Source organism: Rutidosis leptorrhynchoides, chromosome 11 (assembly GCF_046630445.1).
Source record: "Rutidosis leptorrhynchoides isolate AG116_Rl617_1_P2 chromosome 11, CSIRO_AGI_Rlap_v1, whole genome shotgun sequence".
Classification (NCBI taxonomy): Eukaryota; Viridiplantae; Streptophyta; class Magnoliopsida; order Asterales; family Asteraceae; genus Rutidosis; species Rutidosis leptorrhynchoides.
This window is the reverse complement of record NC_092343.1, coordinates 69,907,017-69,926,977: the sequence shown is the minus strand read 5'-3', so window position 1 is coordinate 69,926,977 and position 19,961 is coordinate 69,907,017. Positions and strand designations below refer to the sequence as shown.

Sequence of the window (19,961 nt, the reverse complement as noted above, 5' to 3'; positions counted from 1 at the left end):
TGAAATAATTTGTTTAAGAATATTTAAAGTAGTACTTCATTATCACAAATAGTCCATGGTGACATTTCATGTGTGTTTTATAATTCCAGTGCAAATCAAGTTATATTCCAAACTCATTTGGGTTACCAACAGTTTTAGAAATGTAAATAAGAAGCAACGTCTTTGTTCTTATTTACCCACAGAAACACGAACATATCCCTTTAAGTCTTTGTTGCTATAGTGATTAATTATCACACCCAGTACCGGTCTTCTGGTAAATATCCAAATCGCCATTCATTATATCAGGAATACAAAACAAAACATGAAGTATTTTTTAGAATATAATGAAATACTACAACTTATAATAATAGTAGAAGTAGTATTAGTATTGGTAAAGCTATTAAATCGTTTGTTTTTAAAACTAAATTTAAACCCTAAGCGCTAAAATCTAAACTCTAAAATTCAAACCCTAACATAAACCCCAAACCCTAAATCTAAACTTAAAACCCTAAACCTATACCCTAAACTTAAACTCTAAACCCTAAACCCAAAATCTAAACCCAAAACCCTAAATCTAAACTCTAAACCCTAAATCTAAACCCTAAACCTTAAAATTTAAACCCTAAACCCTAAATCTAAACCCTAAACCCTAAACCTACACTCTAAACCCTACACCCTAAGCCCTAACCTAACCCCTAAAAACTCTAAACCCTAACCCTAAATCCTAAAATATAAACCCTAAACCCTAGAATCTAAACCCAAAACCCTACACCATAAAATCTAAACCCTAAATCTAAACCTAAACTCTAAACCCTAAAATCTAAACCCAAAACTCTAAATCTAAACCCTAAACCTAAACCCTAACCTAAACCCTAAACGGTAAATCTAAACCCTAAACCTAACCTCTAAACCCTACACCCTAAATCTAAATCGTAAAGCCTGAACCCTAACCTAAACCCTAACCTAAACCCTATACGGTAAATCTAAACCCTAAACCTAACCTTTAAACCCTACACCATAAATCTAAACCCTAAAGCCTGAACCCTAACCTAAACCCCGAAAACCCTAAAACCTAAGCCCTAAAATATAAACTTCAGCAAACATTAGTGAAGTATATAGATACTTCAGCAAAGTATATACATAATTACAAACTGTTGATCACAAATTGTAATGTCTAATTATTAATGGGTATGTATGATCCAAAACGTCAAGATTTGAAATTAACATTGTATCAAACTTTTTTTGTCTTAATAAACATGATTATATAGAAAAATTACTATATTATTTTAACCAATCGGCAGGGGCGGATTTTAGCATGTTCTAAGTGTGCTATAGAACAGGGCCCATAATCCGAAGGGGCCCAAGAAAAACCCAACATATATTATATTTAGTGATCCACCGCAAGTCCATTAATTGTTTGATATAAAGTTTTTTGCAACCGCGATTTTGAAAGATGGTAGTACTCATGTTATTATTAGTTTTATAGAACTTATTATTATATATATGAAAAATTTTATGATACAAAAGGCCCAATTTGTATTTGCTGAACAGGGCCCATATTTATCACGAGACGGCCCTGCCAATCGGTATTGCAAGACATACATGTCAAGTAGTGATCATTAAACCATCAAATCACATAAAGCATATGTTAAATACGGAGTACTTATTTATGGTCAATGAAATAATTACGTTCAAAATGACGTATAAATAGATCTACTGCAATTACATGTGGTGCTAATCAACAACATACAATGATAACAAAAATGCCTTAGCCTATATCTCAGCATAATAGTAACCATGAGCAGTTTGTACGGATTGGAAGTTAAAACAAATTTTTGCATCTACTATACTTCTAAAGCTCACCATCTTATCATTTAGATCATCATTGACTTCCTTAGAATTTTATTGTTCATTGTTGTTCATAACTTTTACATCTTGATCAACCTGATTCAGAGGTTTCTCCAAGTATCTTGAGTAAGGTCTTCTAATTTAGTTATTTTAACGTAAAATTCAACGATCTTTGTGTCCTCGCCCATCTTTTGAGAGTCTTTCAATTTCTAAACAAAATCAGAGAATATCAAACAAATTAATATGCTGCGAGTAACTTTATTTTTTATGATCATAGGACACCTACTACGCACAAAACTAAATATACTGGAAAAGAATCGTCAAACTGGGTGTGTTTGTGGCATTTGCATAGCTAAAGCATTAACAGTGACAAACTTTTGTAGCTTGAAGATAAGGATAGAAGTGAGAAATTGAGATGAAGTTATAAAAAGGAATCTTTTCCAGTATATAAAAAAAAGCCAACCTCACAGTAGGAAAGATCCCTGCCCAGAAAGCTGCACACAAACATCTTGACACATGTTTGCAAATAACACTCCTATATAAATTTAAAAACAGGGAGCTATAAAATCAACTATACTACCTTGAAAACCATTAAATTTTTAGTTGTATACTTCAGTCTACTTATGTTTGTCTAAAACATTTAAAAAAATTTATTTGAGGCTTCTCAGCATTCACAGTTGTTCTAGTCATTGCATACCAATGTAATGAAAAAGAGCAACACTTGCCTGACAAACAGGAAAATTGAGATTGAGAAAAAAAAGGAAGGAAAGACCAAACCTCTTATTCCTCCATAAAACATATAGCTGAATATGGTAGGTTCCATCAGGCGTGTAACTTGTTCCTTCAACTTTTGACATGACCTTGCTAGCAAAATTTCCAATTTTGCCACATCGCATTATACTTCAAACTAAAGGTGAAGAGTCATTATTGCAAGCAAATAGAGAGCCTCTGCCTGTTTGATAAATGATGCATCGGTATGTTCAGCCACTATATGTTATTCAAAATGACAAACAATGGTAAGATTAAATATATGCACACCACATACCAGTGTCAACATCGTACGTATATGAAATGTAATTTACAGCAAGTGTCATCCATGAACTGTAATTGTGGAGTTGTTTAAATGATTATTGATCATTTACAGTTAAAATAATAATATATAACAAATGACCATTATCTGAAACTAAATGAGAGTGGCTTACATATTTATAACCACCTACAGTTGGGTAAGTCCAAATAATCATGGCCAGGTCTGACACAAAAAATATCATAAAGACATCTGCAATGATATCTTTATGATATTTTTAAACCATCACTAGATAGTCCAGTGGTTGGAGCCCTGAGTTCCTTGCAAGAGGTCTCAGGTTCGAATCCCGTATAGGGCGAATATTTAGTAGTGGCCAGGGATGGGTTAAAAACAGCCAGGGAGTAATCATGCTGGGCTGCGTACATCAGAGTATGAGGTCGGATTACTCGCCCTCCCGGGTAGCCTGAACAGGGAAAATCTTCTACTTTTTACATTTTTTTACATTTGCAATGATATGAAAGAAAAGAAATTAGAACTTAATGTCAAATATGGTGGCTTGGTAGGTGGATTTGTGGTCAAATACTCACATGTATTTGATGGTATATGTGATACAATTAAGACTTTCATGCCATGCAAACTTCACCAACCTCAATCTCATTTACTATAAATAGAGGTATGAGATGGTTCATTTTATTCATCCCAAAATTACAAGATTACTTATATACTAAAAGAAATAATTAGAGAGTTTGTGAGTAATCTCCTAATTACAAGAGATATAAAGATTAGTATTTATCCTTGTAATTAGAGAGAAAGTGTAATTCCTATTTTTCTTATTAGTGAAACGTTTCTTTCCTTGCCCATGGTTTTTACCCTATTGGGGTTTTCCACGTTAAATCTTGGTGTTCCTTTATTGTCATTATTTCGAGTATTACTAGCGGTTTGCTATAATTCGGTGTCGCTTTTCTCAACAAGTGGTATCAAGAGCTAAGGTTCTAATATCTAGTGTGTATTAATCTACTTATCGTATGCTCTGTGGTTGCCACTGGAGTGGATCGTCCACATCAGAAAATAAGTAAGATTAATTTCACTCGATAAAAGTTCTCGGGTACTATTTCTCAAGAAAAATAATATTGTCGAAAAGAAGATTGTAATTATAGCAATGTCTACGAAATTTGAAATTGAAAAGTTCAACGGGAGTAACTTCTCGTTATGGAAACTAAAGATGAAAGCTATCCTGAGAAAGGATAAGTGTTTGGCGGCCATCAGTGGACGTTCCGCCGAAGTCACTGATGAAAAATGGGAAGAGATAGACGGCCAGGCTATCGCAAATCTTCATCTGGCACTAGCAGATGGCGTTTTGTCTAGCATAGAAGAAAAGAAGACGGCGAAAGAGATTTGGGATCACCTCGTAAAATTGTACGAGACCAAATCACTCCACAACAAGATATTCCTTAAGAGGAAACTTTATGCGCTACGCATGAATGAATCTACTTCAGTTAATGAGCACATTAATTCTTTGAATACTCTATTTTCTCAACTCGCTTCATTAAGCTGCAATATAGAGCCAAAAGAACGTGCTGAACTTTTACTTCAGAGTCTACCTGATTCATATGATCAACTCATTATTAACTTAACCAATAATGTTCTCTCGGAGTATCTAGTCTATGATGAAGTTGCGGCTGCTATTCTAGAAGAAGAAAATCGGCGCAATAACAAGGAGGACAAACAGGCGGGTTCACGACAAGTGAAGGCCTTATTGGTGTCAGGAGGGAGATCAACGGAACGTGGCCCAAGTGGGAGTCACAATCACGGTAAACCAAAGTCTAAAAAGAAAAAGACCTATACATGCTACAATTGTGGCAAAAAAGGTCACCTGAAGAAGGATTGTCGAAGTTTAAATAACTCAAATCCTCAAGGAAATATTGCAAGCACTTCAGATGATGGGACTGCTTTGGTTAGTGAGGCAGTGGTAGCAAATGAAGGCAGAAAGACATTTGTTGATGTCTGGTTATTTGACTCGGGAGCTACTTTTCACATGATCCCTAGAAGAGAATGGTTCAAACAATATGAACGTATCTCAGGAGGATCTGTATACAGTTGTAATGATCATAAACTAAAGATCATTGGAATTGGAGATATCATTTTGAAGATGCATGATGGTACAGTTCGTACTATTCAAGGTGTGCGACACGTGGAGGGTTTGAAGAAGAACTTATTGTCTTTAGGACAATTGGATGATCTTGGTTGTAAGATGGTGATACATGAGAAGATCATGATAATCAAGAAAGGCGCGGTTGTACTTATGAAAGGAGAAAATGTGGGTGCTAATTTATACATTCTGAAAGGCGAGACGGTACAGGAATCGGAAGCATCTGTTGCTTCGAATAGTTCAAGTGATAAAGTTGCTATGACATGGCATCAAAAGCTTGTACACATGTCTGAACAAGGTATGAAGATTCTTGTGGAAAGAAATCTTATTCCTGGTCTTACAAAGGTATCGCTACCTTTCTGTGAGCATTGTGTAATCAGCAAGCAGCATCGCCTGAAGTTTAACACATCAAATTCTAGAAGTAAATTGATTCTAGAATTGGTTCACTCTGATGTGTAGCAAGCACCAGTTCAATCCCTAGGAGGAGCAAAGTATTTTGTATCATTTATTGATGATTACACTAGGAGATGTTGGGTGTACCCAATCAAGAGAAAGGCGGATGTGTTTGAAGTTTTCAAAGTTTACAAAGCGCGGGTTGAACTTGAATCTGGTAAAAAGATCAAGTGTTTTGAAAGGACCCGTTCATATACATTATAAACGATTCACAATAGTTGATTACATCGCGAGGTATTTGACCTCTATATGATACATATTACAAACATTGCATTCGTTTTTAAAACACAAACTTTCTTTACATCGAAAATTGACAGGCATGCATACCATTTCATAATATCCACTATCCAATTATAAATTAACTTAATAGTAATCTTTGATGAACTCAATGACTCGAATGCAACGTTCTTCGAAATATGCCATGAAATACTCCAAGTAATATCTTTAAAACAAGCAAATGCACAGCGGGAGATTTCTTTTATACCTGAGAATAAACATGCTTTAAAGTGTCAACCAAAAGGTTGGTGAGTTCATTAGTTTATCATAATCCATCATTTCCGTAATAGTAATAGACCACAAGATTTCAGTTTCTATAAATATCCGTACACTCGCAAGTGTATAAAAGTATTCTATAAGTTGTAGGCACCCGGTAACAAGCCTTAACGTTCATGTTTTACCCTCTGAAGTACACCAGATCAGGTGTGTTTAAAATAACCTCGAAGTACTAAAGCATCCCATAGTCAGGATGGGGTTTGTCAAACCCAATAGATCTATCTTTAGGATTCGCGCCTACCGTACATAGACTAGTAGTTTAATGTTACCAAGCTAAGGGTATATTTCTGGTTTAAACCCACATAGAATTAGTTTTAGTACTTGTGCCTATTTCGTAAAACATTTATAAATCAGCGCATGTATTCTCAGCCCAAAAATATATATAAAAAGGGAGCAAATGAAACTCACAATACTGTATTTTGTAGCAATTATGTTTATGACGGCACTGAACAAGTGCAGGGTTTATCTCGGATTCATGAACCTATATTAAGTATATATATTTATATGTTGGTCAATATCTGTCTAACAATTTAGGTCAAGTCGTAGTGTATCACAATCCTAATGCTCGAGACCGACATGCAAAAGTCAACAAAAGTCAACTTGACCCAAAATGACTTTCAAAATCTATACATGTTTATTATATAACTTATATATAGTAGTTTTATATATTTAAATATATTTATCAGATCTTATTATACTAAATAATACAAGTCATTTATTAATAAATAAAAATTTATATTAAAATTCATATATGATAAAAATATACTTTTATATATCTCAAGTAATAAAATTTATAAAATTCACTTAATATCATAAAAATATAGTGGTATGTATTATTAATGTAATTACATTACGTGTGGTAAAAATATCTTTGTACGCATATTTATTTGATAAAATAATATTGATAATAATAATAATGATAAAAATAATAAAATGATAGTTTCAATAAAAATATTAATTTTTAGTAATAAAGATAATTTTAGTAATAACATCAACTGATAAGAGTTATAATAATCGTTTTAATAATAATATTAAAATTAATGATAATTCAGTTGACCATATCTTTTAATCCGTTCATCGAAACCACACGATTTCTAAATGAAAAGTTATTAATTTTTTTCTTCAGCTTTTCAACGACATGCATATCATATAACTTATCTCAGTAGCATATGTATCAAATTCGTGATTTATCATAAACTATTTAACGACGAAACTAAGCATACGAACATGCATAATCATATATACTCGAGCACTAGTCAGGGATACACTATTAATATATAAAAGATAAGATATGAATGCTCACGTATCAATATTGTGATTCAATATTGCAGGAAAGTACGTAGACGCAACGAAAATGATAAACGTTAGGTTGACCTCACGAGCAATACCCTCGATCAATACCCATAACCTTCATAGCTATAACCCATAATTTCCTTAGCTATATCCCATTTGAAAACTTATTTTGAAATCGTCTGAATATAACTCCGTCGTAGTATTTTATGTATACTAATAATATCTTGAAATAGTACTAAGTAAATATATATATATATATATATATGTAATTCGATTGAGAGAGTTTAGAGAAATATATTTTCAAGTTTCTATGAAATAATGAAACCTATTGAATTCTATTTATAATAGATTTTTGAATTATTAAAGTGAATTATTAAAGTATGAATTATTAAAGTGAATTATTAAAGTGAATTATTAAAGTTAAAGTAAAGTAAAAGTAAAGTTAAAGTATAGTAAAAGTATAAAACTATGTACGTATAATACGCGTATAAATATATATAAAATTAATTTAAATCATTATTTATATTTGATAAAATAAAATATAAATATCGTTATCTTTATCATACTGGTTAAGTAAGTCAAAAGTGGTTCTAGATATTTATAAAAGTTATATACGTTTTAATAATAAAATTCTTTTTAAACTAAAAACGTTTTTGTACGTTTGAAAATAAATCAAATAAATATGATAATTTTGTTTTCCAAAACTAAATATATTTAAGAATCATTTTGTTAAAAGGTTAAAATAATGGAAATCGTTATATCATAAAATGTTTTAGAAAAGTAGAATCATATATATTCATAATAGGTTTCAAGTTTTTAAATTACGTTCTGTTGGTGAAGCATGGGATAAAGTCCAAAGGTTAAATAAACGTATGAAAAATGTCGAGTTACTTAACTTGTCGATATCCAACATCTAAGTTATTTACACTCCACGTTCTTACTTATAAATCATTTTACCATTTTCCGAATGTTGTCAAAAAGAATAGATTTCTTAAATCACAGTGGACCTCATAACATAGACCCGTAATCATATCACAATGTATCTGATAAATCAATCATTTGATATTATCTTCTAATTCCATCGATAAACATATTGAAACAAATGCGTTCGTGTAAAGTAATATACGTTTAATACTTTATTAATGTTCTCAAGTTATAATATATATATATATATATATATATATATATATATACATATATATACATATCTATTTATATATAACGGTTCATGAATCGTCGGAATTTGATCGAGGTTATAATGAATGTATGAATACAGTTTAAAATTCTTGAGATTTAACTTAACAAACTTTGCTTATCGTGTCGGAATAATATAAAGATAAAGTTTAAATTTGATTGGAAATTTCCGGGTTGTCACAGTACCTACCCGTTAAAGAAATTTCGTCCCGAAATTTGAATGGAATGGTCATGGCTGACAATAAGTATGTTTTCATGACGTATACGAGTTGAAAATTAGAGTTTTATTATCATCAAGTAATATAGATAAAGCAATTTGATTTTTGTGAAGGGTACGAGTGAAGTTATCACAAAAGAATGAAATGAGTAAATGCACGTTCTTTTTAACCAATGACATAGTCACGGTTGATTTTCGAAATTCAAGGAATTTAGAGAAAATCTTCGTAATAAGATTTGGTTCTTCGAAAATTAAGGAAGTTAAGATCAGCTTTGATTAAATGCGATAATATGTTTTGATTGCTCTGTCGGATATTTTACTATATATCCACCCCCTTTGTTTCCTTATTTTCACAACTCACACCTTTTATTCACTAATATGCTCCATCCAGTTCTGATTCTTGATATACTCCTAACTTTCATATCTGTCATTCTTTTCTTTCATCTGCCACCGGAAGAATCTATTTACTTTTACTATACTCTTAGTTTTATAGTGTTTTTAGTTCTCCCATGTCTTTATATTGCTATATGCATCGATATATATGGTTTATAATTTCTGGGTCGTCGTTGGGCTTTATATCCTCCTTTATATTTCGAAGTCCCTGCTTCTGTCTTCTATAATTATTGTCATCCATAGTTAATGCTCCCTTCTATTTGCTGCGATTTATACTCCTATTTCTATTTCGGAGCTTCATTCTTTCGTTTCCTCTTCTTGAGATTAAGCACCATATGTAATGGTCCAGAATTCGTAGATATGAATTTCTGAATGAACATAGTTAATGTTCTAAGAAGGAAATTGTAATGGCACGATCTTGATTTGTTAAATTACCAGAATACCCTAGAAAAGACCGAATCATCAAGAAATATTTTCTTGATATTTTAGAGATTAAATAGAATATAGGAGTCGTGTAACATGGCACATGATGACGTTATGATCTGTGAATCATCACGTTCCATTTAGAAACTCAGCATGAATTACTGTAATATAATCACGTTGATCAAGTGTCATTATATTATACTAACTCATGCTTCAGCTCCCAACACTACTTCAAAAAAAAATATTCCTATTTTAAACTCGAATGTTTCAGAATTTAGAAACTAAAATAGTTTCTTTTATGATGTAATACAGATAGTGCGAAGAGGTAAATGATTTCGGATAAGAATAATTAAGAAAATATCTTCAGAAATATGGAGGATATTTATAATGAAAGATATGATGATATCTTAGAATTTCTAATATCAGAGGATGATGAAGAATATTGTCCGCAGGGGTTTAGAGTCAAGAGCAAGGTATTCCTTTAATGACTTCAGCAGGTACTGAATCATTTAGATTCTTTGAAGGCACGTTTCGCCCTTGTGATCTATCCACAGCCTCTTTCATACTTTGCTCAATCCGTTTTCCAGTTCCAAAACTTCTCTTTTTCTGAGCTTTGCCAATACACTATTCTTTATCATCAAACTTTTTACTGTTAAGATCGTTTACAGTTGTTGCTGCTTCGTCAGCATTTCAAGAACTAGTTCACAGTTCAAGGTGTTTTTCAGAAACTTCACATTCAAAGTATGTAAGTCCAGGAGATAGACGCTGTATGTACACATATAACTGTTGGCGTAGACATGCTGCGAGATTTCAAATTAATGATTGCTAATTCCCGATGATTCGTATGGCAATTATTGTTACAAGATGCGAATGAGTAAATGGTGGGGTTTCAATGAATAACTATAATGACTTTTTGGAGAGGTTAAAGTCAAAGGGTAATGAAGTTGTTGGTACATCTGCTAATAATGTGGTGGGATGTAAAAGGTTCCCTGGTAACGATGGTGTATATCTCAAGGTTATAATAAGGTTAGTCTGACTGAAAAGTCGAAGTTGACTTGCTGGAGCTGTGACAAAATTGGCTACTTTGAAAAGGAATTGCAAAGTTATTTTTGCTAATAAATGCCAAAGAATCTGACACAGATATGTGTGGAATTATGACTTTGGTTTCGAGTGCTTTTTAAGTACCTAACTGTGGGTAATATGTGGTTGGATCATCATCTCGATTGCTCATTATTTGAAGTCAAAGTATAGCTTTGAAAGATGTAGGAATCTAAAAGTGATGATACCGGTTATATCTCGAATTGAATTCTGAGGTTTCAAAATCAAAATTTGTAATTGGGTTTGAATGAGTATGGTTGTTTTGATCTCTATGAAAGAATGTATATTATTGTGAAAGTAGGAAGTATAGTTGATAATTTGCTTGATCAGATTCGAAGAATGTAACATATTAATTGTGAATATATATATATCTCTCGGGTATTACCTACCCGTTAAAAAATTTCACAATTAATATTTTGTACATAAGAATTTTATTACAGTCTTTGTGAAAATATATATGTATATATTCTCCTCAGACATAACATAAATTTTAATGAGTTAATACTAAATTAAACTCATTCGATTTACGGTTGAAACTAGAATTGAATAATCCCTTGAAGGCTTTAGAGATTACATAAGTATTTCTTCAATAATATTGAAATTACGAATCAATACTTCGTTATTTGTTGAGGCGTGATGTTGATTTTTGTTAAATTCTTGTGAACTTCGCAAAGTACGAGTGATGGTATCTGAGAAGTTTCGGTTACATCGATGATGAAAGTGTAAAATCAAATATATACTTGATTTATTATGAATTGGAATTTGGTGAATTGAGACAGAGATTGTAGTTAACGATGGTTAAGTTGCGGGTGAAGGACGTACATTATTGCATATTTGTAAGATGAATTAACCGAGTAGTTAAGATTCACACACAATAGCTTAGCACGGAAAGATTTATTTTTATTTCAAAATATGTATATATAAAATATACATATAATTTCTTCAGAGAGAATGAGTTAACTCTTCATAACTCCTTGATACAATATACGCGTTATTGATTCGTAATGATGTCCACAGTGATTCTTGAACTGACGGAGTTTGTGATGTTATAGGTGTTGTTGATTCTGATGTTGACTGTACTGACGATGCTGGTGACGCTGACGGTACTGTTGATGCTGTTGGTAAAACAAGTTTAGCTTGTTAATCACACACCATTTTTGTCAGGGTTTCTACTCTTCCTTCTATCATTTTAGTTCGCTTAACTGATTTATGGTTAGGGCTAGATTAGATAATCTCTAAGACTTTAGAGATTACATAATCTCCGTGGAATGTTTCTCCAATGAAGTTATGAATTAATACATCGTCAGTTATTGTTGCTGGTATTCCTTGATATCTATGGTGCGTATGACGTTGATGCTCGTGGGACAGATTGTGAAGGTGAGGTTTACGACGTGGTTGTGGTTGGAGGTGGTAATGGTACTGTTGGCGTTGATGATAGTGGTACTGGTTATGCTGCTGGTGTTGCTGCTGGTGCTGCTACTGGTGTTTGTAATTTTTGCACCATATTCTCCAAAGCCACTACCCGAGCGCGAAGCTCGTTGACTTCTTCTATTACACCGGGGTGATTGTCGGTTCGGACGAGCGGATAAATAAAATCTAGAATTTGATGGAGTATATAATCGTGACGAGATACTCTGGAAATGAGAGAGAAAATGGTGTTTCGGACAGGTTCGCCGGTAAGTGCTTCAGGTTCTTCGTCAAGAGGGCAATGTGGTGGATGGAAAGGATCGCCTTCTTCTTGTCTCCAATGATTGAGGAGACTACGAACCCATCCCCAATTCATCCAGAATAGATGATGACTGATTGGTTGATCCATTCCGGTCACACTGCTTTCGGAGCTTGAGTGAGATTCCATTTCAGAATCCGAGTGACTTGAACTGATGACAACTTCCATTTCGTACGATTGGATAAAGGATTTTTCAATATAAAATGATTTTTCGGCTATCGGGTGGTATTCTATTTACATAGGATATCCATATATGTATATAGATCAAAATATTTCGCAGATTACGGAGGAATTTACGGAATATGTCAGGCAAAGTTTACAGTAATAGATACGATAAGATATGATTTAGCAGATACGCTAAGATATGAATTTTGTCTATACACTACTCATGCAATTAATGTAGCAAGACGTGTCTAGACTAATAATAATAAGTAGGTAATTTCCTAAGGATGATAAGCAGATGATTTCCGACTAGAAATGATAAGCAAAACTTTTGACATGCAGACACGGTCGAAGTCCAGACTCACTAATGCATCCTAACGACTTATCAGTTAGACACACTAATGCAGACCTGGTTCGCTAAGACCACCGCTCTGATACCAACTGAAAGGACCCGTTCATATACATTATAAACGATTCACAATAGTTGATTACATCGCGAGGTATTTGACCTCTATATGATACATATTACAAACATTGCATTCGTTTTTAAAACACAAACTTTCTTTACATCAAAAATTGACAGGCATGCATACCATTTCATAATATCCACTATCCAATTATAAATTAACTTAATAGTAATCTTTGATGAACTCAATGACTCGAATGCAACGTTCTTCGAAATATGCCATGAAATACTCCAAGTAATATCTTTAAAACAAGCAAATGCACAGCGGAAGATTTCTTTTATACCTGAGAATAAACATGCTTTAAAGTGTCAACCAAAAGGTTGGTGAGTTCATTAGTTTATCATAATCCATCATTTCTGTAATAGTAATAGACCACAAGATTTCAGTTTCTATAAATATCCGTACACTCGCAAGTGTATAAAAGTATTCTATAAGTTGTAGGCACCCGGTAACAAGCCTTAACGTTCATGTTTTACCCTCTGAAGTACACCAGATCAGGTGTGTTTAAAATAACCTCGAAGTACTAAAGTATCCCATAGTCAGGATGGGGTTTGTCAAACCCAATAGATCTATCTTTAGGATTCGCGCCTACCGTACATAGACAAGTAGTTTAATGTTACCAAGCTAAGGGTATATTTCTGGTTTAAACCCACATAGAATTAGTTTTAGTACTTGTGCCTATTTCGTAAAACATTTATAAATCAGCGCATGTATTCTCAGCCCAAAAATATATATAAAAAGGGAGCAAATGAAACTCACAATACTGTATTTTGTAGCAATTATGTTTATGACGGCACTGAACAAGTGCAGGGTTTATCTCGGATTCATGAACCTATATTAAGTATATATATTTATATGTTGGTCAATATCTGTCTAACAATTTAGGTCAAGTCGTAGTGTATCACAATCCTAATGCTCGAGACCGACATGCAAAAGTCAACAAAAGTCAACTTGACCCAAAATGACTTTCAAAATCTATACATGTTTATTATATAACTTATATATAGTAGTTTTATATATTTAAATATATTTATCAGATCTTATTATACTAAATAATACAAGTCATTTATTAATAAATAAAAATTTATATTAAAATTCATATATGATAAAAATATACTTTTATATATCTCAAGTAATAAAATTTATAAAATTCACTTAATATCATAAAAATATAGTGGTATGTATTATTAATGTAATTACATTACGTGTGGTAAAAATATCTTTGTACGCATATTTATTTGATAAAATAATATTGATAATAATAATAATGATAAAAATAATAAAATGATAGTTTCAATAAAAATATTAATTTTTAGTAATAAAGATAATTTTAGTAATAACATCAACTGATAAGAGTTATAATAATCGTTTTAATAATAATATTAAAATTAATGATAATTCAGTTGACCATATCTTTTAATCCGTTCATCGAAACCACACGATTTCTAAATGAAAAGTTATTAATTTTTTTCTTCAGCTTTTCAACGACATGCATATCATATAACTTATCTCAGTAGCATATGTATCAAATTCGTGATTTATCATAAACTATTTAACGACGAAACTAAGCATACGAACATGCATAATCATATATACTCGAGCACTAGTCAGGGATACACTATTAATATATAAAAGATAAGATATGAATGCTCACGTATCAATATTGTGATTCAATATTGCAGGAAAGTACGTAGACGCAACGAAAATGATAAACGTTAGGTTGACCTCACGAGCAATACCCTCGATCAATACCCATAACCTTCATAGCTATAACCCATAATTTCCTTAGCTATATCCCATTTGAAAACTTATTTTGAAATCGTCTGAATATAACTCCGTCGTAGTATTTTATGTATACTAATAATATCTTGAAATAGTACTAAGTAAATATATATATATATATATATATATGTAATTCGATTGAGAGAGTTTAGAGAAATATATTTTCAAGTTTCTATGAAATAATGAAACCTATTGAATTCTATTTATAATAGATTTTTGAATTATTAAAGTGAATTATTAAAGTATGAATTATTAAAGTGAATTATTAAAGTATGAATTATTAAAGTGAATTATTAAAGTACGAATTATTAAAGTTAAAGTAAAGTAAAAGTAAAGTAAAGGTAAAGTTAAAGTATAGTAAAAGTATAAAACTATGTACGTATAATACGCGTATAAATATATATAAAATTAATTTAAATCATTATTTATATTTGATAAAATAAAATATAAATATCGTTATCTTTATCATACTGGTTAAGTAAGTCAAAAGTGATTCTAGATATTTATAAAAGTTATATACGTTTTAATAATAAAATTCTTTTTAAACTAAAAACGTTTTTGTACGTTTGAAAATAAATCAAATAAATATGATAATTTTGTTTTCCAAAACTAAATATATTTAAGAATCATTTTGTTAAAAGGTTAAAATAATGGAAATCGTTATATCATAAAATGTTTTAGAAAAGTAGAATCATATATATTCATAATAGGTTTCAAGTTTTTAAATTACGGTCTGTTGGTGAAGCATGTGATAAAGTCCAAAGGTTAAATAAACGTATGAAAAATGTCGAGTTACTTAACTTGTCGATATCCAACATCTAAGTTATTTACACTCCACGTTCTTACTTATAAATCACTTTACCATTTTCCGAATGTTGTCAAAAAGAATAGATTTCTTAAATCACAGTGGACCTCATAACATAGACCCGTAATCATATCACAATGTATCTGATAAATCAATCATTTGATATTATCTTCTAATTCCATCGATAAACATATTGAAACAAATGCGTTCGTGTAAAGTAATATACGTTTAATACTTTATTAATGTTCTCAAGTTATAATATATATATATATATATATATATATATATATATATACATATATATATATATACATATATATATACATATATATACATATCTATTTATATATAACGGTTCATGAATCGTCGGAATTTGGTCGAGGTTATAATGAATGTATGAACACAGTTTAAAATTCTTGAGATTTAACTTAACAAACTTTGCTTATCGTGTCGGAATAATATAAAGATAAAGTTTAAATTTGATTGGAAATTTCCGGGTTGTCACATGTTTGAGGACAGATAATGGAGGAGAATACACTGGTGATGAATTTGATAGGTTTTGCAAACAAGAAGGTATCAAAAGGCAGTTCACGACAGCATACACTCCTCAACAAAACGGAATGGCAGAGCGGATGAACAGAACCTTGTTAGATAGAACAAGGGCGATGTTGGCAACTGCAAGCTTGGGAAAATCATTCTGGGCAGAAGCAGTAAGTACTGCCTGTTACGTGATAAATCGGTCACCATCAACTGCAATTGAGTTGAAATCGCCGATGGAAATGTGGACTGGAAAACCAGTTAATTATTCTGACCTTCATGTATTTGGAAGTCCTGTGTACGCAATGTACAATTCTCAAGAAACGACAAAGTTGGATCCGAAGTCCAGAAAGTGTTTGTTCTTGGGGTATGCTGATGGAGTTAAGGGGTATCGCTTGTGGGACCCCACTGCCCACAAAGTAGTCATCAGCAGAGATGTTGTCTTTACAGAAGACAAAGATCTTGAAGATGTTAGCACTTCAAAAGAAACTATACTGATACAGGTGGGTAATGAATTTCATAAAGATTCTTCTGAAGCAGTACCAGAGCACGATGAAAATCAAGTAGTCGTTGATGAAGCTCCAGCGACTCGTATTTCTAATCGGGAAAGAAAACGTCCAGGGTGGCACTCGGATTATATTATGGAAAGTAATGTTGCATATTGTCTTCTAACAGAGGAAGGAGAGCCAACAACTATTCGCGAGGCACTAAATCATTCAGATGCATCTCAGTGGATGACAGCTATGCAGGAAGAAATTGAAGCTCTTCATAAAAATAAAACATGGGAACTTGTGCCATTGCCGAAAGGTAGAAAACCTATTGGAAATAAATGGGTGTATAAGATCAAGCGAAATGGCGATGATCAAGTGGAGCGGTATCGTGCAAGACTGGTGGTTAAAGGATATGCTCAGAAAGAAGGTACGGACTTTAATGAAATATTTTCTCCTGTGGTTCGACTTACAACAATTCGAGTAGTTCTAGCGATGTGTGCTACATTTGATTTGCATCTAGAGCAGCTAGATGTGAAAACTGCATTTCTTCATGGAAATCTTGAAGAAGAAATTTATATGCTTCAACCAGAAGGTTTTGAACTACAAGGAAAAAAGAACTTGGTTTGCAGGTTAAAGAAATCTCTGTATGGTCTCAAACAGGCGCCGAGATGCTGGTACAAGAGATTTGATTCTTTCATAATGAGCCTTGAATATAACAGACTTTATGCAGACCCTTGTGCATATTTCAAGAGGTTTGGGGACAATGATTTTGTCATTTTGCTGTTATATGTAGACGACATGTTGGTTGCAGGCCCCAACAAAGGTCGTATTAATAAGCTGAAGGCTCAATTGGCTAGGGAGTTTGAAATGAAAGACTTGGGTGCCGCAAACAAGATTCTAGGGATGCAAATTCACCGAGACAGAGATAATAGGAAGATTTGGCTTTCTCAAAAGAATTATTTGAAGAAAGTCTTGCAGCGCTTCAATATGCAAGATAGTAAGCCAATCTCAACCCCACTTCCTACTAATCTCAAGTTATCCTCCGTTATGTGTCCTAGCAGTGAATACGAGAGAAAGGAGATGTCTCGCGTACCGTATGCATCAGCAGTGGGAAGTTTAATGTTCGCAATGATATGTACAAGACCAGACATTGCACATGCAGTGGGAGTAGTTAGTCGGTACATGGCGAATCCTGGTAAAGAGCATTGGAATGCGGTAAAGAGGATCCTTAAATACATCAAGGGAACCTTAGATGTTGCATTATGTTATGGGGAACCAGAATTTATTGTCAAAGGGTATGTTGATTCAGATTATGCAGGTGATATCGATAAAAGTAAATCTACCACTGCATATGTTTTCAAACTTTGTGGTGGAACAGTAAGCTGGGTTTCAAAACTGCAGTCAGTTGTGGCAACGTCAACAACAGAAGCAGAATATGTAGCAGCTACTCAAGCTACTAAAGAGGCAGTATGGTTGAAGATGTTGTTGGAAGAACTCGGGCACAAACAGAAGAATATCACTTTATTTTGTGACAACCAGAGTGCCTTGCATCTTGCAAGGAATCCGGCATTTCATTCGAAAACAAAGCATATACGAGTTCAGTATCACTTCGTTCGTGAGAAAGTGGAAGAAGGAACCGTGGATGTGCAGAAAATTCATACTGACGACAATGTGGCCGATTTTCTAACAAAGTCAATCAACCGTGACAAGTTTATTTGGTGCCGTTCCTCATGCGGCCTAGTAGAGACGTAAGCAACATCATTGGCAAGGAAGAATTATCGTGTGAAGATTGATTGATCTTCAATCGAATCTTCAAGTGGGAGATTGTCAAATATGGTGGCTTGGTAGGTGGATTTGTGGTCAAATACTCACATGTATTTGATGGTATATGTGATACAATTAAGACTTTCATGCCATGCAAACTTCACCAACCTCAATCTCATTTACTATAAATAGAGGTATGAGATGGTTCATTTTATTCATCCCAAAATTACAAGATTACTTATATACTAAAAGAAATAATTAGAGAGTTTGTGAGTAATCTCCTAATTACAAGAGATATAAAGATTAGTATTTATCCTTGTAATTAGAGAGAAAGTGTAATTCCTATTTTTCTTATTAGTGAAACGTTTCTTTCCTTGCCCGTGGTTTTTACCCTATTGGGGTTTTCCACGTTAAATCTTAGTGTTCCTTTATTGTCATTATTTCGAGTATTACTAGCGGTTTGCTATAATTCGGTGTCGCTTTTCTCAACACTTAATGCACTATCAAGCAAATATTGTGAAACAGAATACTTAAAACACAACACAACATCATAAACATCATAAACATGTTCCACGGGCACACAATTAGTTAACAAAAATCGAAAAACCTAGAGTATTAAAGTAAGTCAAAGTCAAACATACCCCATGTATGATTTCTGATAAAACAACTCTCTTGATGATGTAATTGTATTTGGCGCAGATACCTCCTCAAAAACCACAACACAAATTGAACACAACCAATTTTAGCCTATCACCGTCACCGTCACTGTCACCGTTAACCTCATCATCAGCAGAACCAAATAACAACATTCATTCAGCATACTTATATTGGTAAATAAAAAAAATGTAATGCAGTTCAAAGGAAGGCGAAAACTTTAATAAGTTGCTACCCCAAGTTCAGAAGCACCCCACCGAAAGAAAAACTTTCAATTAAGTTTACCTGAGGTACTCCTCGATCTAGCTTCTCAAATAAATCCAACCTATGTAGGTCTGCCCAAACAATATCATATAATTATTATTATTATATTATTAGTTAAGTGACTTGAATTCAAGATTAGAATGGTCGCTTTGCCAATTCACTAAGCATTTAATTTGATAAGCAAATACCTTATTGCCTAATTTTGAAGCTGGATTACCTAGCCATGCTGATTGGGTTTTGAGATTTGCAGCGAGTGTAGCAAGCCACAACCGCCAAAATTGATGAAGAACTAACAGATAGAGATACTCACCCTCTAACCATGGCAAAAATCAAATACATCAGTTTATTACAAATATAAATCATATTTATTTAACATAGTTATTCATGTTAGTTAACTTAAGCAACTTTCAACCAAATTAATGCAAAGCTAGTGTACCCTATCTTTTAGTTCAGTGCCTAACTTGAATAAACCATAAAACAACTTTTATCTACATTATAGGAGATTAGGAGGTGGTTTACCTTGGCTTATATGATCTGCTTATTGTAGTATTAGATAACTTTGTTGACAATAAGCTTATAGAAATATCGGCTAGGTGTGTATTTAAAGTAAAAAAAAAAAAAAAAAAAAAAGGTAAGTATCCACTATAGCTACAATCTAAGTGAATGCTCATATACTAATTACA

At 32.7% G+C, this 19,961-nt stretch overlaps 1 long non-coding RNA gene across 1 annotated transcript; it reads right to left on the bottom strand.

Annotated features, from left to right (window-relative positions):
* Positions 1–1,704: 1,704 nt before the first annotated feature.
* On the bottom strand, positions 1,705–19,132 carry LOC139874212 (uncharacterized). Its single transcript, XR_011767838.1, has 3 exons — positions 19,002–19,132; positions 2,605–2,814; positions 1,705–2,036 (listed from the first exon to the last, which is right to left on the bottom strand). It is a non-coding gene; the product is annotated as an uncharacterized lncRNA (long non-coding RNA).
* Positions 19,133–19,961: the final 829 nt, after the last annotated feature.